The sequence below is a fragment of the Athene noctua genome, chromosome 1, assembly GCF_965140245.1.
Source record: "Athene noctua chromosome 1, bAthNoc1.hap1.1, whole genome shotgun sequence".
NCBI lineage: Eukaryota > Metazoa > Chordata > Aves > Strigiformes > Strigidae > Athene > Athene noctua.
In genome coordinates, this window is record NC_134037.1 from 112,310,774 (window position 1) to 112,334,354 (window position 23,581).

A 23,581-nucleotide genomic window follows, 5' to 3' on the forward strand; every position below is an offset into this window, starting at 1 on the left:
CTATTCTGCACAGATCCAGTCACTGCGTGACACCTAATGTCAAAAGCATCCGAAACTCTTTGTCAGTCAGCAGAGTCAGCCTGACTTAGATACACGTGCCAAGCTATAGACAAGAGAAAGAAAGGATGGAAAGCTGAGCCTGCTGGTATGCTCAAGGAGATGAGATGAAGAAGCCAGAGTGCATCCCAGGATATCAGGTTCAGCACTGGCTTGGTGGAAGCTGTAGCTACTTTATGTATTAATTGGTTTGCTTGTGAAGTGGAATAACTACATCACTATTACGGCCATGTTGCTGCGTTAAATTCATTCATATACGTGTACCTCTGAGGTGATGAGAGCGAGCACATTCAGTTCCAAGTCTGTATGGCAGCTCTGGATGAAAGGCATCTGGGCACAGTTGTACTCACACACTGCTTAGAAAATAGCCCAGCCATGGTGACAAGTCCTCACTGCCAGCAGGAAAAACCCAGAGCCCTGTTGTTTGCTGAGCAAAGTGCTCAGAGATGCAGACAAAACCCTTTCACAAAGCCAGCATTAAACAGAGCACTTGCGAGCAAGGGAAATAGGCTGCACCCCCTGAAGACCAAAACAGTTTCTCCCCAGAGACCACAGTGATGGACAAAGGAAACGTGGGGCCCTTCACTGGCTTGGCCAAGGCAGGCATGTACGACAGTACCACTAGCTTCCTGCTGAGCCCATACAGAAATGTACTGTACTGCTCCTAGAAGATGGCTTACCCTGTACAAGGGCAACAACAGCGGGCAATAACTCCTGAGCCCCTTCTCTGGCTCGCAGCAGTGGGCGTTTGATAGACATGTACCACCGTCTGCAGGCCGGCACAAATTGATCTCCAAATGCACAACATGGCTTCATTTCAGGCACGTTGCAAGGGCAACCCTTTAGAGAGAAAGACTACAACTTAACTAAAATACTCTGTTAATTTTAATTAAGCTCATCACACTGGCAAACTTGCCGAATCTAGGGAGACATTTGTCTTTGAATTCCTGGGTTTTTTTGTTTTGCTCTTAAGCAAAAAAACCTCACCCAAATTGCAAACCAGCAAGGAGCTAAGTGATCCTGGTGAGCTTCCTCTCAAGTTCCTGAAGTTTGCAGTGAGCTCAGCAAGAGTCCATCTTAGCACTGAATACTGGATATTGTTTCCAGTTGGTCGTGCAGGGCATCAAGACAACAAATTACCAGGACAGGAGCTCTACCTGTCAGCGCTGTCCTCTACTGCAGGACTGGCTTTCACAGAAATGACATGTGAATTGCAAACAAGGGACACAAAGGATGTGAGACAGCAACTCTAGACAGGAATTGTTTTGCATTGACTAACTGCAAGGCTAGCCTTTTTAAAACCAGTTTCTGTCTCTGTACATATCATACTGCTATACGAATTACAAAGATAAGGAACATTTTCTCAGGCACACATCCATACATAAAACAGAGAGGAATCACCAGGTACAAAAACTTAACAGAAAATGTAGGTCACATTCAAAAATATTATCAAAAGTATGCAGGGTATATAGTACCTCTACAATAATGTTTGCTTTCATGAAAATTAATTAGAACTAGATTTCAAGTACTACTTTTCATTTCTGTTGTCTCGGGTCTTTGGTGTCACATGTGAGACAGCTTGGCCCTGAGAGGAGTAAGCACTGATCACCTTCAGCACAACCACAACAATCAGTAACTGCCCACTGAAGTAAAAAGCCTTGGATATCTCAAGGTAGTGCCTGAAAACTACAGCAGTCAAATCGAGGTGCTGCTGTTGAAAATTTAAATCCTCTTAGCAGTTCATCTCTTTGGCAATCAGCAAAGTGTTTCGGCAGATAAAGGCAGCAGAAAGCCACCTTCCTCGTCTACTACCTTCCTCAAGATGGATGCAGTCGGTCAGTAGCACAGCCAAGAGCAGCCTTTGGGCTATATTGGGTGATGTGCACTGAAATGGCTTGCTGGGACACAGCAGCCCTCTTGGGATCAGTGATGGGCTAGCGAGAGGCATGTGCCAGCTGTGCTGCACCCAGAGATGTGGCTTCACCCACTCAGTTCCTGAGCTCCATCCCTGGCAATTTTGGTTGGGGTCACTGTCCCCACACAGGTATAGAAAGCCCCTGTTCGAGGGAGGGGAGAGGTAAGGTGAGTTTATCTGTACAAGTGCAAGGCCATATTCTGCCTCTTGTCTTTGGGATGAAAAAACAGGTGACTATTTCAGGTATACCTATAATCTCCAGTGAAAGGGCCAGCAGAGTCACAACAATAATTCTCCATTGGTGGTAGCAATGAAGGGCAATCACAGGAAGAGTCTAGGAAAACCACTGCAAGCAGATTTTTTTTTTTTTTTTAATTTACATACTAAGTGGGATTTGACGTAAGGAAACAATTTCACACATTAATTTCAGAGCAAAAGTTTCATTTCATCCCCTGAAGTAGAATACTGATTGCTCAAACCACATTATTTTCCAATACATGGCCCAGCTACAGACCAGCTAAATGTTCACAGGCATCACTCCAATGTCTCTCAATTTTCTTTCTCACTTCTCTCACTTTCTAATATTTTTTCCTTCAGGAATCTCAGTACTACCAGTATTGCTTCTGGATTTTATAATCTATATTCAAAGATGTATTTGTACAATGAAGGAGCATGTTTAGAACAAGGAATTCTCAAAAGTTTATTATGGCAGATAAGATCACAGCAGATAATGAAAGTAATTTCAGAATACATGTTATGTTCATCTCAATCCCATAGTATGAACAGGTGTAAAGGGAAGTTGAGCCTCTCTTGCTAGGCAAAAGATCAGCCTCTTTTGCTTCCATCTTTTACATATTCTTTAGGCCAAGAGCTAGGGAAGATTATAATGACCAGGCACCTAAGTATTACTGGAAAAGGAGTTTTCCAGGAGATCACAAAGGAAGGAGGAAATTTTGTTTTAAAAAATGAGGGGTCAGGCATCTGTCATAGCTGAACCGCGGGGGATGGGGATACAAAGGTAATACAGTCCTATATCAGTGGCTCTAAAATCTCATGTGTTGGAGCTTCTTCTGGCTACCTAGAATCTCACCCAACTCCTACTCTCTTCTATTTGATGAATGTGGAAATTTGAGACCTCCCACACCTATATTTATACCATGCAAAGTCGTGACTACACAGGTAATTCATGGCCCTGAGGAAGTCAAATCACTGATTTTTCTAGTCATTAGTTTTTGCAGCTCCCAGAGAACAAACAGGGATTGAGACAAGTCCCTGAGCGCAGGGTCCAGGGGAACCCAGTTTATGTGTTGCACCTGCGGAAAGGGAGTCCTTCATAAAATAGTATTTTTCTTTCTGCTATATTTTCTCTAAAAACATCGGGTGTATAATCATAAATGAAGTCACGCTATATCTCACTATGCCAAGTGAGACAAAAGCCCCAAAGCTCTCATAAAAATTAAAGCAAGACAAACTGTGCTCCAAATCCCCAGAAAACAAGAAAAACGTTGAAACAGAGAAACGTAATCCATTTGGATCCCGTGTTGCTGCAGCACCAGGTATTTATGTTCTGATGGAAACCGATGGCTTGTAATGTCAGCATTTGATAGATACAATTCCTCAACAGCATCAATGGTAGCCTGGAGTAACTGCATTGCTGTGTGTTACTGCATGATGTTTTCTGCATTTCTACATGTTGATGCACCTGAAAGTTTAACACAGGATTTCAGTGCAGCGGATCCAGTTTAAATTTACATATCCTTTCAAAACTTGAAACTGTACCTTCCACTTGCCTTTGCTTCACAAGACTTAAAAATGCAAATATGGTTTTAAGGGCCTACCTTCTAAATATTCAGCTAAACTAGTTTGTGCTGAACAGAGAGATAGATTTTTTGATGGGACTGTACTAAGATGTAAACATAGCCTCGTATTATGTAAGCATCATTTCAAAGCACTCTCAACATATCTGTTATACCAGGCTGTTCTGTGCTATAAGAAGAAACACTTTCTGTTATTTCTTCTTGCTGTTCCTACAAAGCGATACACTGGGGTTTGGAGATATATAGTTATTGTTTCTGGAATAGAGCACGAAAAACTGCAGTATATAAGTTACTTCAAGCAATTGATAACAGGCCATTGTTCATACTGCGCTATCACGTATAAATGGAAGTGTGCGTTCTGTAAGCTAGCAGATATTTTATATCCACTGACTCTTTTGCCCCTGCACAGCTTTTCCAGCAAACTAAAATTAAAGACATTTCACACTAAAAAGATTACACAGGAAAAGACACAGATAATGATATAGCTGCTCAGCTGTTAGTGCTACAGCAACAGTCATAGCTCAGTGTTAGTTGTCATATTAAAAATACTTCACCGTTAATTACTTCGGCATTAAGATGAGTTTATCACCTCTGCATTATCTAGCATGAAACCTATTGGCAGGTGGGTACTTGCTGTTGCTGTTTTGCATCTGTGGCATGGCATTTATTAAAGAGCTTTGTCTTAGTGCTTGCTGCGAGTTATATTGTGCCTTTGAACTCTGTTCCTTGTCCCTTTTAGCCAACTAATGGAAAACTTCACCTTAGTTGGATTTTTCATACAAAGGTCACTGGACCTCGTTTCATCCCCTCCTACAGCATACCTGACGAGCAAGCAGAAAGTTTCCTGGGATGGTACTTTCTCTTGGTGTGAACAAAGCCAGGGGACTCACATGTGGGATAACATCCCTAATGTTAACAAATCCATGCACGTGACATGGAATCAGAGTGGAAAGACCATGAGACAAGGGTGTGCTTTAGACAGGTTTGCTGCTCTGAAAGCAGCAGTGAAGAAACCCAATGAGACGACATGGTACTGACCATAAAATGACCGATGTGTGTGTTCCTCACTTGAGAACTTAAACGTCACAGATGTTAACACATCTGGAGGTAAACAACCATAATTATTCATTTTACAAGTGATGAACTGAGGCAGAGAGACTTGTCACTGCTTGTCTAAAGACAACCTGGCAGGCTCTTGGCAAAGCGGGGGACAGCAGCTAGGGCTCGCAGCTGTGGACACAGCAGCATCACTCTGCCAGATGTATGGCAGTAGCACCTCGCACTCAGGTTTTGTTCACAGCTGCAGTGGGCCCCATACTGAAATGCCACATTGCATGCGTTCAGCAGTCACATCCACGGTGCTGGCTGGACACCCAGTTTCAGGTGGAAGGGCTGCACTTGTCGTATTTGTCCAAAGTTAGATTTGCACAAACAACTTAGCTTCATGTTCTCGGTTTTGGGCATATTACTGAAAGCAACACAATATTTTCAAAATGACATTTTTCTATTAGGCTCCATGATGTTTACATCACTGAGTTGTATAGCCGCTGTGGCAGGTAGCCACACATACAGTCTCCGGGGCAGCTATTAACTACAAATTATGTCCTGAATGATGAAATTATTATTTCTTCTTTAGATTTTGATTTATCACATTTATTATTGTGAAAAATTCTGTAATCAGCCTCATAAATACTGTTACACTAGTTTTGATAAGATTGCACATATGAGGAAAAAACCTGCCCTCCTGAACAGGAAATGTAGGAAAAGAAAATAGCAGAGCTTTTGGTTTGGTTTTGCATATACATTTTGTTTTGGCTTGTTTTTTTAGTGAAATTCCCCATGGAACATTTCTGGCAATTCTAAGAAAGTATGCACATAAACTCATAAATTAAAAAAATTGAATTTAAAAGTCTATGCTTCCCAGCAGCTCAGAAAAACACAACTCTCATGATCCTTACACAGCAGATTGCAGCAGACAGCCCTTCCTAGTAGACAATGTTTTTATTTAATATGGCTGCCATCTAAAATGGTTGGGGGGTTAATTTTCCCTACAGATTTCAGTTCGAATTTACCTGCCAAAAAATAAAATTAAAAAAATCATAGCAGTTGTTTGCAGAGTGTAGCACAAAAGCAACGCTAACACTGTGAAATCAAATAGCCTAAATGAGGACTTAAATCTCACTTCTGGCCCTTCACACTCTCCCTTCCCCTTTAATCTTGGGCAAGCTGCAGTCCCTCGCAGTAAAGCAGGAGTAATTATATTTACTTACTTTGGATGAGAAACTGAATAACACTCAAGGGGCATCACACTACGCAAGCAGAAATGTTTGTGAAAGCCAACTGGAGTGGGAGGTGGCAGCAGATCTCCGCTCTGGGGCCTCGTTTGCTTGCTCTTCCCTTCAATCTTGTGCTGGTGAGCAGAAAGACCACTCTTGGCTGCTGGTTTCTGAGCTTCAGTAGGGCTTGTTTGATGGGAGATCATGATCCACCCTTATGAATAATAAAAGTAGAGGAGCTCAAATCTTTTACCAGCTGGAAAAGATTGAGCAAGCTGCAGCTTAGTTAAAAACCCTCGCCTCAAGGCTTTAATGACCAGCATCTGTTGAATGGTAAATGCCAGGCAAGCCTGCTGGGAAAGAAAAGATCCTACAACAGGGAACCCAACACCAAAGCCACTTCTTTTTTTGGGGAAAGAGTATTCTTAGGAGCTGTATGGCTGCTAGTGAGGTCACAGCAATATTTCTTGCAATTTCAAATTGATTTATAGGATCTCACAAAAGTCCAGATATTTTAAGCTATTGAGCCAAATGCCTCAGTCTCCTGTGTATATGTGGGGAGAAAAAAAATCTGGAAAAAGATGCATTGTTTTAGCATTACAAGCAGTTTATTTCAAAATTTCACCATTTTTTAGTTCAATTTGTAAATCTTTGCAAGATTTACAAAACAAGACAGTTTAAATGACTCAGTTCACCCATTTTTATGTTACTACAAGGATAAACAACAACATGCTGTGTTTGGGGGAGAATATATGTCATTGAAGCACACACAATTCAAAGATAGTTGAATATGTTTTGCTTCCAGCTTCCAAAAGCTCTCCCTATGGACTGAGTCCAAGCATGCAAAATTCCAGCCTGCATGTGTTTGCCAAAATTGTAACCACCTAAATAATAGGGGCTTTGTTGTGATAATGATGCAACACGTACCTATCTGTGCTATAAATAATAAGTAAACTGAGTTAGGACTATTCATAAATTGTCCTCTTGTATATATATGTACGTTGACAAAATGATAACCTCAGACTGAAAATGGAACATGGAATTTGAACACTTTGATTTAATGGACGTGGCTAATGACAACGTCACACACAGACACATGATTCAAATCTACCCAAGCTGCAAGCCATGTGTTTACTTTCAGTCTGCTGTCTGATGCTTACAAGTTGCTCCCCATTCCGTGAATCAGTAGGTCTTAGTCCCTCTCCAAAAGCATGAGGTGGCAGTGCCAGCACCAAAGGCTCCATTTCAAAGCCTGCCAAGTTCCTCTGGATACCCTCTATGCTGCCGTCATGCACACTCGCTACTTACACCCCTGATCCCCACCAGATATGTTGGTCTGCACCCAGACTCTGCTCTGGGATGCACAGCAAGTCCCTGGTGAGACAAAACTGCATCAAGCGAGAGCATGGTGCAAGGTAAGCAGCAAAGCCTGCCCCTCCGGGCTTTCCTCCTTGCCTTTCAATCTTGCAGCAGTCGACCTTGCATGCTGCCTTCCCCTGGCACGACCTCACGCCTTGCCCTCCGGCTGCACAAAGTCTCACAGTCACTGGACTGTGAAATAGCTCTTTTTATGTTTGTGTCTCCTTGACAAGCTGTGATGCAGGCACAGAGAAGGAGACGAAAGGCTGTGCCAGCATTGGTGAGAGCTGTGCTTGCTCTCCTGGACTTGCTGATGGAAATGTTTCCCAGCAGCAACACAAAGAGGGAGAAGGAGCAGGCCACAGCCAGCCCCACTTGAACCTTAGAGCAACACAGGGACCCACGAAAGGACAAAGCTGCATGCTCCCACGTGCCCAGCCCAGGAACAGGCATGCAGATGCCACTGCCACCCTTCTGTGCTGCTCTGAATGCTGCTATCTGGAGACAGGAGCCCCCAGGACCTGGCGAGGCTGAGGACAATGCTCCATGTGTGGAGTTAGCTCTCCTGCTCTCTCCCATCCCATTTGCCTTGCCCACCTAGGCAGCTGAGGGCAGAGGAAGGGTCTCTCCACCACTGCTCACCTCGTGTTCTCCCCTTCCCTCAGGAGAGCGGATGTGCTGGCCATGTGCCCCAACATGATGGACACAAGGGTTTCTAGGCAGTGCCTTACCCATGAGAAGGATGCTACCTTCAGGACTGGGGGAGGTGGAAAAAGGGTTCTGTGCTTAGCTTCTCTCCGTTTCCCTCCCACAGAGCTGCTCGCTCCCCGGTTCCCAGGCTGGGTTACGTGGCCAGGGGAGCGCAGGCAGCCCCAGCCTTGGCCCCATATGAACGGTTACTCCCAGGAGGATGCCGCTGGCATCCTGGGTGGGAAAGCGCAGCCACCTGCAGTCAGCAGAAGACAGAATTAATGACCTTTTCTTGCCTAATTAGTTGAAGGTTTAGGCATCTGGTTTTGACATAGTGGAAAAAACTTGAAGTTTCTGTTCAGTATCTGATGCTGAACAGAGGTCTTATGTCTACAGAGATTTTAGTCTAGCACTTTTGATAAGCCCTACATTCACCCCCAGTAAACATCTATCTTTGCTCTTGTAGAAAGCATTCTAAAAGGAACTTTGAGGAAACCTTTGATAACTCTTCCCTTGCTTAAAACATCCCCTTTGGTTGACAGGGTGATATCAAGACTTCAAATTGGAGCTGGTGAAATGTTCAGATCAAAAAGGATGAATTTATCTTAACAGTAATCTATATCTGCTATGTCAGACACTGTGCTGCAGTGTGTCCTGCTGTGTGCAGTATGCCACTTATAAAGCAATGATAAACCTTTCTAGATAGTGCCTAACACAAAGTGTTTACCAGAATATAGATTGCTGCAAGATACAGTTAAAAGTTACTCAGAAATAAGAGATCGGGGAACCTGACCGTTTGTGAGGAGGTCAGTGATGCTTTTTTGGTTGAGTTTTGGTTGGTTTGGTGGGTTTTTTTGGGGGGGATGTTTTGTTTTGTTTTTTTTGTTTTTTTTTTTTTTTTTTTCCAGCAGCATCTAAGTGCAATAAAATATCAGAGTGAGAAAGAATTGCTATAGCAACAAAGTATGTTCTAATGGAAGCTGTGTGTAACAGCCAACCACCACTAGAACTTTAAGGGGAAGGAATAAAATCCATCGCAAAAGCAGAAAAAGGAAAGGCATTAAAAATTAAGATTTTATTGTTCCATGATTTATGTTTACTTACTTTACATCTCCAGATGATCTAGAGCACTTTCAGTACTTTCCTGCTCATATTTACTGCTTCACACAAAAATTTTCAGGAACTTGGAAAAACAGTGGTGTGAATGATGTAATAGTAGTAATATAATGATACACATTTACTTTCAACAGTAATATTATCGCTATGAATATGAGGAATTATGAGATTGTAGCAGCACTGGGAAACCACAGATAAAACAGGAATTAAGACTGACATGACGCCAACACCCAGGAAGAGGCCATCCTTCCTAACAAGATACACAATGATAAAATAGCAGAGAGTGAGAGTGAAACTGCCCCAGAGAGATGAAGTGACAAGTTCAGGGTGATTCAGCAAGCCAGTGGCAACATCAGGTCCAGAATGCAGGTCTCCAGTGCTCCTCTCACTGCTCATCGGCTGTTAAAGCTGTTGAGAAAGTTAATCACAACGTTCTTGTGCAGTACGATTGACAGATGCCTTAGGGCGGGCTATATATACAGAGAAACTGGTTTGTGTCCAAGTTCACTGTGATTGTTAAACTGTCCTAGGTAACTACTGCATCCATGCTCCATCGCCGAGCCCTAAACAGCCTTCATCCTCACCAAGGCACTAAGACCATATTTTCTTTCTGTCCTTTCTTCTCTGTGGCTCAGACTGTGGTAACCAATCACAGCAGGAGAAAGGACTGCCAAACAGGGGGAAGCTTTTGCTTTTCATAGTTGTTACACAAGATATCTGGAGAAAGAAGAAAGAGAAGATAGGTTAAGGAATCTAACTTCAAGACACAAGTAGTTTTCTCTTCTACTTCTGACATGATGAAGCTTCAAGGACCTTCAAAGATGTTTTACTCTGATGGAGAGAGCCCTTGTCCTCTGTGGCAGCGCTATCTCATGCTGGCTCTGCACAGGTCCTCAAATTATAATCTAGGTTGAGAGAAATTCATTCTTCTGCAGGAGAACAAAATGAAACACTGACAAAGCAGGGGGAAGAAGCAGCAAGTTCTGAAGAGTTGAGTCCTACTGCCCTGGTTGAGTCTTTGGATACTCAGGGCAGGGAACCGCAGAAGTATGTACTGAAGCAGGAAAACTGAAAGGCTCTTTTAAAAAGATTCTCTCACCACAGAGAAAATATTTTCTGGCATATCTTTGCAAGGAAGCTGGTTGTATGTTGTCCTATTTATAACTCCCAAGTCTCTATAACAAGCAAGCTCCTCAGAAGAAGAAAAGTGAGTGTGATTTGAATAGAGCTGTATATCACAGCTCGATGTTCCCACTCTGGCTATGATTTATAACAAAAGCATAGCAGCATGGGTCAATCAGTGAGGAACATTCTGAGCAAAGAAAATTTACCAAGTTAAAATTTCCCTATGTGTATGAAAGGCGTTTTTCTTTAAACTTAAAGAGAAAAGTGGTTTAGGCTCACATCCTACTAGACTAAGCATCAAGTCTTCCTGATTTTACAATACAGTTTCTGCTAATCAGTTCCTCCTCTAATATTCTTAAACAAGGCATTGTATCAGATAATACAAAAGTGAGGAAAATAAAATACGACTAACCCACCATCCAGGATACAAGTTATTTTAAAAAAATTATATATATATATATAATAAATAATATATAATTATATATTATTAAAAATAATATAGAATTAAATATTTTAGATGTTTACCATCTGTGAACAAAACAAAGAAACAAAAAACAACAATAGAGTTTCCCACAGACAGCAGAGGACATCTTAGGTTAAAGTCATGCCAATGAGAATCATCCCAGGCAGACCAGACAGCATCTCCTTGGGTGGGAAAGGGCAGAGAGGAGGCAGATGTGCACTCTTACTATGACTGCTCTCCTACACCTAAGGCACAAAATGCTGCATTATTTTTTGTGATGGACCGAGAGGAAACCAACAACCTTCTCATTTGGAGAGCTCTGAGACAACTGAAACCCAGTAGGTAAACCTGTCTTCATGAACACTCTAGTCAGTTTTACAGGCTGCAGCAAAATAGTGACATATCCATATGATAATGGAACCTAATTTCTTCACCAACATAAATGCACAAACAAGGGAGAGAGCAAGGTTCAGAAAATCAAGAGCTGCCATCTCCTATTCACAATGCCGCCTAGTGATCAGAGTCATGCTCTGTTTTCATCATTCTCTGGCCCCATGAAACTTCTATTGCTTTCTCATCTGTGGCCCACCCTATTATCACCTCTTCTGGGTAGTCATCTTAGAATTGTGCTGCTGAGTTTTTTCAAAGAGTTTTTATAAATGTTGTTTCTCTGGGAGGGGATTCAAGGGCCCTGACTGGACACAGGGCTTCCACAGAGCCCTGCTGCAGGCACTGATAGGACTTCTAATGCTCTCCCAGTTTCCTCCTGGTGTCCCGCATCCTCACTGTTTTGGGCATTATGGCGAAACACTTATTCTTCCTTAATGTAGAAGGTCAAATGTGGCTAGTGAGCTCCTGTTCAGGGGCCAGACAACTAAACTCTAGGTGGACCAGTAACAACTTTTTGGGTTCAAGCTCCCTTACAAAAAAGGAGTTTTGCAAGAGTCTTTTGCTTGTGTTCATTTACCCTAAACTGATGAAACTAGCTTTGTTAAGAAACTGAGCACATGCTGTGTTTCCACTTGAAGGCTTAGCTAGTTTCTATCCATCTGGGAACTGTTTTCCCAATCCCAGAAGACCTGGCTTGCATAAATGGTTATAAATGAGGTTACTGACATTCTGGGTAGGGGGAAAGAGGGGAAAGCGTAAGGAGCTTGGAGACGTGAGGAAGTAGATCCACATACCCTCCACCAGCTTCTTCCAGTTATCTTTGCCTACCAAGCTGCTGTCTAGGTGCCACCAGAACCCCAGGGAAGAGAGCAAGGGGTCTAACAGTATTAATTTGTACTTGTTACAGATTCCCTATTTTCAGAACGTGACTGACCCTTGCCTCAGCTTTCAGTGGACTGTAGCTTATGTATAGCCCACTCTAGCATAGTCCTTTCCTAGATGTTCATGGTTTTGAAATATCGCTTACTCCTTCACCAATCAGTACACAGCTGTCTGAACATGGGTTAATCATCTCTCTCCCACTTAAGACCTTCCCTCACTGGGGAACATACTGATGGAAAGGTCCAGCTCTTTGAAAGCGTTGCTATTCAGGTGGTGTAAAGGTGTTCATACTGGCTGGGAAGAACTTTTGTTGTCCTAGTATGAAAAAACATTAAATAAACTCCTTATGCTGTAATTGACAGAATTCCATCACAGACATTAATTGGAGTTACACCACCCTTTAGTGTCTTCCCTACCTGCTCTACAAATCTACTACCATGACTAGTGGTCAGCCAAGTTTTGTTATCTTGTTTTCTTACTAAAACAAAACCTGGTTTGATTGAAATGTTATTATACACTGTGTTCGCTTTAACATTAAGGCATATGAGAAAAACAGAAACTAACGACTAATTTCTCAAACAGAAGAGTTATAAAACAAAGCCATAAAAAGTGTCTCTTCCATTTACTTTGTTTGCAGATGATCTCATTTGTATTGCAGGCACAGATTTACCCTGTTCAGATCAAATTTCTATGAATAGAAAAAAACTGTAACTGTGATAAACACCCACAATTATAGCACTTGATTTTCTCTTCCATAATTTAGCACAGCTTCAGCCGGTAAACTATCTCTTCTCAGGAAAGGCAATTGTAAACCCTGAATTTTTGCACAACAGTTTACAGGGTATATGGTGTGCTACTCTGACTCATTCATGGTGCCCAATGGTGCCTGAAGCAGACACTGCCAGTCATAGAATCATAGAATAGTTTGGGTTGGAAGGGACCTTTGGTCATCCAGGCCAACCCCCCTGCAATGACCAGGGACATCTTCAACTAGATCAGGCTGCTCAGAGCCCCATCCAACCCAACCTTGAATATTTCCAGGGATGGGGCATCTACCACCTCTCTGGGTGACCTGTTCAGTGTTTCACCACCCTCATTGTAAAAAGTTTCTTCCTTATATCTAGTTTGAATCTACTGTCTTTTAGTTTAAAATCATTAACCCTTGTCCTATCCCAACAGGCCCTGCTAAAATGTTTGTCCCCACCTTTCTTGTAAGCCTCCTTTAAGTACTGAAAGGTGGCAATAAGACCTCCCCTTCTCCAGTCTGAATAACTCCAACTCTCTCAGTCTTTCTTCATAGGAGAGGTGTTCCATCCCTCTGATCTTTTTTGTGGCCTCCTCTGGACCCCTCCAACAGGCCGATGTCTTTCCTGTGCTGAGAACTCCAGAGCTGGATGCAGTACTCCAGGTGGGGTCTCACCAGAGCAGAGTAGAGGGGCAGAATCACCTCGCTTGATCTGTTGGCTATACTTCTTTTGATGTAGCCCAGGATATGGTTGGCCTTCTGGGCTGCAAGCACACGCTGTCAGCTCATGTACAGCTTTTCATCTGCCAGTACCACCAAGTCTTTCTGAACAGTGCTGCTCTCAATCCCTTCATCTGCCAGCCTGTACTGATACTGGGGGTTTCCCTGACCCAGATGCAGTACCCTGCACTTGGCTTTATTGAACCTGGTGAAGTTCACACAGACTCACTTCTCAAGCTTATCAGGTCCCTCTGGATGGCATCCTGTCCCTCAGACACGTCATCCGCACCACTCAGCTTGGTGTCACCTGCAGACTTGCTGAGGGTGCACTCAATCCCACTGTTTATGTCACTGATAAAGATACTAAACAGTTCTGGTCCCAATACAGACCCCTGGGAGACACCACTTGTCACCGATCTCTACCTGTACATCGAGCCATTGTCCACTACCCTCTGGATGTGACCATCCTCATCCACTGAACAGTCCACCCATCAAATCCTTGTATCTACAGTTTAGAGAGAAGGATGTTGTGGGGGATCATGTCAAAGGCCTTAACAGAAGTCCAGACAGACAACATCCATAGCTCTTCCCTTGTCCCCTAATGTAGTCACTCCACCACACAAGGGCTCTAGGTTGGTCAGGCAGGACTTGCCCTTGGTAAAGCCACACTGGCTGTCTTGAATCACCTCCCTGACCTCCATGTGCCTTAGCACAGCTTCTAGGAGGATCTGTTCCATGGTCTTCCCAGGCACAGAGGTGAGGCTGACGGGTCAGTAGTTCCCAGGGTCTTCTTTTCTACCCTTTATAAAAATCAGTGCAATGTTTCCCTTTTTCCAGTCACCAGGAACTTTACCTGATTGCCATGGCTTTTCAAATATTATGGAGAGCAGGTTGGCAACTACATCAGCCAACTCCCTCAGGACTCTGGGATGCATCTTGTCAGGTCCCACAGACGTGTATATTCAGACCACCTGATCATCTCTTACAGTGGGAGGGACTCTGCTCTCCCATTCCCTGTCTGGTGGTCCATCCACTCGAGAGGTGGTAAGAGAGACTGACAGTGAAGACTGAGGCAAAAATGTTGAGTACCTCAGCCTTCTCCTCATCCCTTATTGTCAGTTTGCCAGGCTCGCTCACCAGGGGCCGCTACACTTCCTTTTCTGGCTGACATACCTGCAGAAGTCTTTCTTATTCTTTGCATCCCTTGCCAAGTTCAACTCCATCTGCACCTTGACCTTCCTCACCCCACCCCTACACAACCGGGCAGCATCCCTGTACTCTTCCCAGGGCACCTGTCCCCGCTCCCACTGCCTGTGCATTTCCTTCCTGCCCTTTAGTTTGACGGGCAGGTCTCGACTCATCCATGCCAGTCCCTTGCCTTCCTGTCCTGATTTCTTACTCCTGGAGATTGAGAGCTCTTGTGCTCAAATAAAATGTCCTTAAAGATCTGCCCGCTCTTTTCTGCTTCCTTGTCCCTGAGGACAGTTTCCCAGGGACTCCTATTGACTAACTCCTTGAAGGGCTGGAAGTTTGCTTTCCTAAAATTCAGGGTCCTGACTTTACTCTTCACCTAACCCATATCCCTCAGGACTGTGAACTCCACCAGTGCGTGATCACTGCAGCTCAGGCTGCCTCCAATCTTGACATCACCAATTAGCTCACTTGCATTGGTGACCAGCGGGTCCAATATCACATCCCCTCTGATAGGCCTGTCTATTACCTGGCTTAAGAATATATCCTCAGTGCATTTGAGGAGTCTCCTGGATTGCCTATAGCTCACTGTGCTACTTTTCCAGCACATGTCGGGTGGTTGAAGTCCCTCAGCAGAACGTGACCCTGCAGGTGTGATATGGTATCATATGGTGATATGCCATGCTGTCATGCTGGGCTGTAATGTGAAACTCATACTGAGTGCAGGTGATTAGAGAGCAGATAGTGTATCTTCTCTTACTGGTGAGCAGGTCATCTGAAGTCTGTTACTGTTTCCCACCCTATTTATTCAATAAATAAATAATAGACTGCACAATGATGTTAAAAAAAAAAAACAAAACCAAAATCAAAACCAAAAAAACAACCAAACAAAAACAACTAACAACAAAATAAGCGTAGCAAACACATAAAGATGCTCAGGTTTTATAAGTGGACAAATACACAAAACAACTACCTTGTGCCTCCTTGATATTTCATGTAGCTTAACATTTCCAGGTGAGAGACTGTGGCAGAAGAGAAAACCTGCAGATACCCCTCTGAAAGCTTTCTCCTCCTCAGAGGACCTCAGAAAACTACTCTATTGAGGACATGACTAAGTGCTCACTGAATGAACCCTGTTGTGGTGTGCTCAGTTCAGGCTCAGCTTCTGGTGGTGTCTAAGGGATGTGCTATGGGTAGGCAGGGAACCATTATGTTTCTTCGGCAGAAGAAAGCACAGGAGTGAAATTAAGAAAAATAAGTGGGAAGAAGCAGTTCAGTGAAGTCAGGAATGTCTGGAGGATAGAAAAGCCAGGATGGCTAGTAAGGAGAAGACCTCGAAAGGCAGAGGAAAAGAATAATCTTAGTGGTAGAGAGATAGGTTAGGTAGAAGAGAGCTGGAAAGAATAATCATTGAAAATAAGTGAGTGAGCAATGGTCACAACAGCAGAAGGCAGAAGCCATTTGCAGTGAGCAAGCCCTGTGAATATCAGCGGTCAAAAAAATGCTTTAACAGTCCTACCAGTCCTACTTATTAATGAGATCTTGAGTGTAATTTCTCTAAAAGCAATGAGAAGACCTAGGGAATGAAATCTAGGGTTTTCCTTTTTTTTTTTTTTTTTTTTTTATCTACATCCACAGTACATAAAAATTCATAAAGATGAGATGTAGATTTGCGAGGGTTTTATTATAACAGAATAAAGGCACATCCCATAAAATGTGGAATACCACGGTAACAATTCTCATTTTCATGATGAGCCATATACTAGGATTCTGATCCTTGTCATTTTGTTGTGGAGGAAAGTCTGCACATTCCAATTGAAATACTGAAACCAAATTTAGAATCCTGGCCGGGGCTCCACTCCTATGAAAGTTCTGTGGTCATTCAGTAGGATTCAATACATTTTCCTTTCTATGTGAAATTTCAATAAGTGAATTGAAATAATTTGCATTTTTCATAATGATCAGGGAGTTGAAATAATGAAGGGTGATCATTAATATTTTAATTGAAGAATAAAATTACATTGAAATAGTCTTCAGAGTTCTCTTATGCTTTGTTAAAAATGCCAATACTATAATGGTATTGTAATTTTTAGAAATGCATTATAGATTCACATATTTGCTATTCATAAAATTCATTGATGCCTTTTTTCAAAGGTGCTTTATAAAAGATTTAGAAACCTCTTTAATCTTTGAAAATAACATTGTAGTTTGTGATTAAATATCTCCACAGCATAACTATAAAGATATACATCTGCATCATAAAATCAAAATCAGAATATAGCACAAGATCAGTGCAAAGTTTTTTTCTTAAATTGACAGTTTCCATTGTTAGTAATGTTTTACACAATATCCTTCAGATGACCAGATCACTTAATACTGTTAAGTTTCTTACAGAATGACACAAAGAATCCTTAGGAGTGGTACACTTCACAGCAGGCAGAGGTGATGCTGGAATTTACCTTGCACCAAAGTTTTGTAGTTTAAGTTTTAATCCAAGGGTGTCTACGATCCTTTCATCAACAACGTTGCAATTGCAAGATTGAAAAAAGACCATGCAACTCCGAATAAAATGGATTTGCCTTAGTGGAAGATCTGAATATCAGTATCAAAAGTATCAAAATCATACTTTCATAATGTTTGTTTCTGTTATCTGTCTTAATATTCAAGGTGTCTAAGTATTAGATCAAAATATGATTGCACCTTATTGACGCTCATATAAAGTCTAAAATAACGATCAATAGGCTTTAATATTTTATCCAAAATATTATTCAAAATGTAATATTTATAAATAATTATGAAAGTAATGTTATGAATGCATACCAAAGGACTGCAATTATGCTTCAATAGCCTAATATCCTGCAACAACTGCAGGAAGGCCAAAGAATTCATGAGTTGTTACAAAGTCTCTTGCTTTTAGTATTGATTAACACTATATAACCGTCATAATACTTTAAAAACAAAATTAATACTCAAAAAAATGAAGGATAGAGGGCTTGGCTTCATTCCTGAAATGCGTATTTTTTCCAGTGGTATACTGAGGAATCTTCTATTTTTGATCATTAATTTTTGTAGTCTAATCAGAACTTTATGTTTCTGGTCCGTAGTTATCTGAGAACATCCAAAGACACACTCTCTTTTGACCATGAGGTACAGAGAACAGACCAGGAAGTCTTGTCAGCAGAGCAGTTTCCACAATATTCCACAATACTCTTACTGATGATAAATGCATATAATTTAGGAGCCACATACATGAATGCATATTCTCTACAGTTTTCCTCTGACTGCTAGAGGTCTAGGCCTAATGAGTGCAGAGCCCTTTAAATCCTAACTAATTATATTTGCAGGGAACTGGGACACGGATATATGCCAATTATCACTTTTAAAAATGCAACAGGATTTTCACGAGTCATACTTCTTTCAAAACCTATCACTGCAGAAGGAACATTGGTCTCCGTAGGAGTTGTGTGCATCATAACTGGGAGGCAAATACCGTATACCTTTAAATGCAACAGCCAGGGGTTGCTGTAGCCCTGGCTTAAAAGGAGGGATTGCAGCACCCCTTAGGTGAGCACACGCTCTGCACTGGCAACTCATCTTGAAGAAAGCATGGCCCTTGGGTGAATCGTGGCACAGCCCAATCCTTGCTGCTGTACGAGTAGCCCTGAGCTCACACTCCTCCCTGTGCCTGCAACTGTTCACCCATGGTACCTGAGGCATGATGCTGGTGAATGACTGAGAGACAGCAGATAGTATTGCACTCTTTGGAAGGCAAAAGGCAGAGTGAAATAAATGCACCAAGGACATTGATGTACGGGCACTCCTTCATCTGTGCTCTTCTCTCACATATATTGACATGATCATGAAACAACAGAGAGAAGATCTGTATAACTGTGTCTTCTGTAAAATGACTTAATATCTGATGCTAAGTGGCAATGAATGAATTTAATTTTTGGGTTGATCACACAGTACTTATCACACACATCGATCGAAGAGTCTGGTGTACCCAAAAGGAGGCTACTTGCAAACAAGCAGTGTAATTACGTGTCAAGGGGGCACATGGGCCTTCTTTGAAAATGAAGAGCTTTTTATCTGAAAGGAAAACCAGGCAACACAGAAGGGTTTTTTGAGAATCAGCTTTCACCTTCCCACAATCACCAAAAAAGCTTCTCCCAAGAGAATAATCATATCTAAACTCCTAGCTATCCAAAAAGGCACTTCTCCTTATCGCCTTTAGCGGAGTCCCACTTTGCCCTGTTCCTCACCTCAATAAAGAAAACAGCTCAGCTTTTAATCAGTTTGCAAACATAAGGATTCATTTGAGAAGCAGGTGCTTTTGCTCGTCTCACTTTATTTGTACCTGCTGCCTGATGCCCCATTCCTTTGCCTCAATTCCCCTGTCCTTGCTCGGCATCCTCCACAATGCAACCTTATCTTCACAAAACAGACAAACAGCTCCCTCCAGATGCTGTGCCAGTGCCACTGCTGTAGCAGTAAACTGGCGAGTGGGGAAGGAATAAACGTACAGTTACTGAACAAAGAAGTAAGTGCTTCTTCCAGAGACTGAACACATCACCTTCACTACCCTAAGGTCAGAAAATATCAAGTTGTTTCCAAACTTCCCTCCATCTGGAAGTGCAATTATGCTAGTTAATCTTAAAACGCCTATGGCAGCTGTCATCTCATTTTTTATATTATCCTTAAAACTTTTCTAATGGTAAGTACACATGCAGTGAGAAATAATAGTCCTTTATGTAACAAGCCACACACACACTTTGTCCAATTCATTTTTACACTGTTTTCCTCCTTTCTGAGGTGATTATCACAGAAGAGATTGAAAGCTGAGCCATCATACCACAGCTTAAATGTAGCAGTGAAACATTCCTTCTTTTTCTCTCACTCCCCCCGACATTTTTTTTTTTTTTAACCAAAGGTGTGCAGGATACTAATGGTGACCAAAGCATATTATCCCTCAGGAAACCTAGCCTAATCCGAGCACAGCATTAACCGCTCTGCTCACTGGTCACAGCCTGTGTAGCCCTTTCAGGCTTCAGCCAGCCCCCAACACAGCAGTCATTCCCTGCCATGGACTTCTGCTGATGCCACAGGTTAATTAACACAGGGAAGGAGTCAGACACTGTATAAATAAGAAATTAGACAGTGTCTGCCATTCAGTTTCAATGCCAGGTAAGAGCTGTGGGACTAAGACAAGGGAGGAGACTGCAGACCGAGACAGCTGGAAAGAGAAGCTTACTTTGACACAATGTAGTTGATGTGCTGAAGTGTGTGTCCTCAACAATTTCTCCTTGGTTTAACTAGGAAGAGACAGGGACAGACTGTATATTGCAGGAGGGAGGAAGCCTTGAGATCTTTGTCTCAGCACTGATCTCTGATGTGCTGTGAGATCCACTCCCACTCCTACCAGTTTGATGGCAGTGCCAGGAAGAGATGTCCAGAGCCTGGAGAGGGGTCACAGATCAGCAGGAGAGCACCTGCAGAGCGGCACAGAGGGATTTCAGCCAGTAAATCAGCTTCACTGGGGGCCCAACTTAAATGACTCTATGCAAATGCACATACCAAACATGGGGAATAAAGAGGAGGAGCTGGAGACGTGTGCACGCCTGCAGGGCTGTGATCTTACTGGCATCACAGAGACGTGGTGGGATCAATCCTATGGCTGGAGTGTTGGAATGGAAGGATACAGACTCTTTGGAAAGGACAGGCAGGGGAGATGAGGAGGCAGGGGTCATCCTCTATGCCAACAACCAGCTGGAGTGAATGGAGCTCTGCCTGGGGGTGGATGAGGATTAAAGGGAAGGCAGGGACAAGTGGTGTTATAGTGGGGGTCTTCTACAGGCCACCTGACCAGGAAGAGCAAGTGGATGAGGCCCTCTACAGACAGATAGGATAAGCCTCACATTCACAAGCCCTGGTCCTCATGGGGGACTTCAAGTAGTATCTGCTGGAGGGATGTAAGCAAGGCATAAGCAATCCAGGAGGTTCCTGGAATGCATTGATGATAACTTCCTTCTCCAAGTGATAGAGCAGCCAATGAGGAGAGGCGCTGTGCTGGACCTTGTTCTCAACAACAAGAAAGGCTACTGGAGAACGTGAAGCTGAAGGGCAACCTTGGCTGCAGTGACCATGAGTACTGGAGTTCAAGATCCTTAGGGTAGTGAAGAGGGAACACAGCAAGTTTGCTACTCTGGACTTCAAAAGAGCATACTTTGGCCTCTTCAGGGATCTGTTTGGTGGAGTAGCATGGGATAAAGCAGTGGGAATGAGTGCTCACTCACCAAGTTTCCCGATGGCACCAAGCTGTGTGGTGCAGTCAAGATGCAGCTTGGGAGGGAAGGGATGTGCCATTCAGATGGACCTGGACAGGCTTGAGCAGTGGGCCCATCCAAACCTCATGAACTTCAATAAGGCCAGGTGCAAAATCCTGCACATGGGTTGAGGCAATCCCAAGCACAAATATAGGCTGGGTGAAGAGTGGATTGAGAGCAGCACTGAGGAGAAGGACTTGGAATTAGTAGTGGATGGAAAACTGACTATGAGCCATCAATGTGTGTTCACGGCCCAGAAAACCAACAGTATCCTGGGCTGCATCAAGACAAGTGTGAACAGCAGGTTGAGGGAGGGGATTCTCCCACTCTACTCCACTCTTGTGAGACTTCACCTGCAGTGCTGCGTCCAGCTCTGGGGCCTCCACCGTAAGAAGCACATGGACCTGTTGGAGCAAGTCCAGAGGAGGCCACAAAGATGATCAGGGACTGGAGCACCTCCCTTATGAGGACAGGCTGAGAGAGTTGGGGTTGTTCAGCCTGGAGAAGAGAAGGCTCCAGTGAGACCTTATAGCGGCCTTCCAGTTCTTAAAGGGGGCTACAGAAAACATGGGGAGGGACTCTGTATCAGGGGGTGGAGGGATAGGATGAGAGGTAATGATTTTAAACTGAAAGAGAATAGATTTCCAGGAGATATTATGAAGAAATTCTTTCCTGTGAGGGTGGTGGGACACTGGCACAGGTTGCCCAGAGAAGCTGTGGCTGCCCCCTCCCTGTCAGTGTTCAAGGCCAGGCTGGACGGGACTTTGAGCAACCGGGTCTAGTGGAAGGTGTCCCTGCCCATGGCAGGGGGTTGGAACTAGGTGATCTTTAAGGTCCCTTCCAACCAAACCATTCTTATGATCCTATGATCCCAGCATACCCCAGAGGTCTTACTGTGCTACATTTTCCTGGAGGTCTGCAACCTGTGGTTTTATAGCAAAGCAGAAAAGAAAAACCCAAAACAATTAATTGAGGAAGTGGTTTTAGTACCAACATTCTCCAGTGTGCGCCCCCAGTCTTCAGTTAGGGAAATCACTGAGGCTAACTGAACAGAGGTTCAAACCCCTCCACATGACCTCACACAAAGATTGTGAAGAACAACATTGAATCTAAAATGTGTCAAGGACATCAACTCTAAACTCAGGAAGTGCCTGATCGCGTATAGTGCTTTTCTCCTTTCGTCCTTACTTTTTTTTAAAAACTTCTTTTATAATGTCTGATTGATTAAAAATACTAACAAAATCATAAGTGAACAGCTGACCCAGGTATGATCCTGGATTAACTCTCAGGATCTGTTGACTTTTGTGCAATCTGCCCTGACACGACAAAGGTTGGCACCTACCTGCTGCCTGAACATCTTTCCTCCCTGGTAAAATGCAATCTGTTTCCAGAGAGAAATGGTATTTCAAATTCAGCAAGTGTTGCTTAAAGCAAAGGTCACCATTAGTTCTGGATGTGCTAATGCACTGTACTTATAATAGTTCTATATCAACATTATATTTCAGAAGTTGAGGCCATTATACTTATTCCACCTAGGATTTATTTTAACAATATGCTCAAAGGACGTAATCGTGGAGTTTTTAAGATAGTTTTATTCTATGATTTAACTTTAGCCTATATATATTATTTAATATTAAAAATTTTGAGCCCCATCAGTATATTTGTTTCAGTGACTGAAAGAAATTAAAAATATATGTCCCAGCATATGCAGTTGGAAGAAAAATTGAAGGTCAAGTAACATTGGACAGCCAGAGCTACCAAATGATTAAAGAGTGGTAGGTAACAGCTCCAGACTGTGGCATGTGACTGCGTGCTGCTGCTTGAACAACAGAAATCTCTCTGCAATGCACAAAGGAAAATAACTACTCATCATATATTGTTAGGATAATGTAGGATATGTGTATATACTCACTTGCAGTTGACTGACAGTCACAATACACTATTTATCAGCTGGGAATTTTAGCAGTGATCTTAAATCAGTGAATCAATTTATAAGGTGTTCCTTCTACTGAGCATGTTTTCATCAGAAAAGTAGATAACAGGAACTTTCAACAGAAATCAAACTTAATATTTCAAAGCCCTTGAGACCCTGATTAGACCATTGCTCCATCTGTACATAATCTCTTACTGAACTAAATTGATGGTGCTTTTGTCCACATAAAAATAGCACTAAGAATTCCTGTATCTGGAAAAAGCAAGCTTCTGTGAGTTCCCTTATGTGCAAGCAAGAAAAAAAAATCTTATTTAACTAACAAAAGAATGAGATAGGGATGAAAAATGCAGATGTTAAAGCAGACTAAAAATTGATTGGCACAAAATTTTTACTCTAGTTGTAAATTTTCTGAGTAGACTGCACTTGCTGGGCAGATGACTAATTACATGCTTCTCACTCTGGAGTCTTTAGGCCAAATGCTGCTCTCAGTTACCCAAATATAAATCTCAAGTAAATCTATTGATGTTACTGTAGAGTTATGCCAGCTTCACTGAGAGTAGAATATGATGCCTTGTTTAC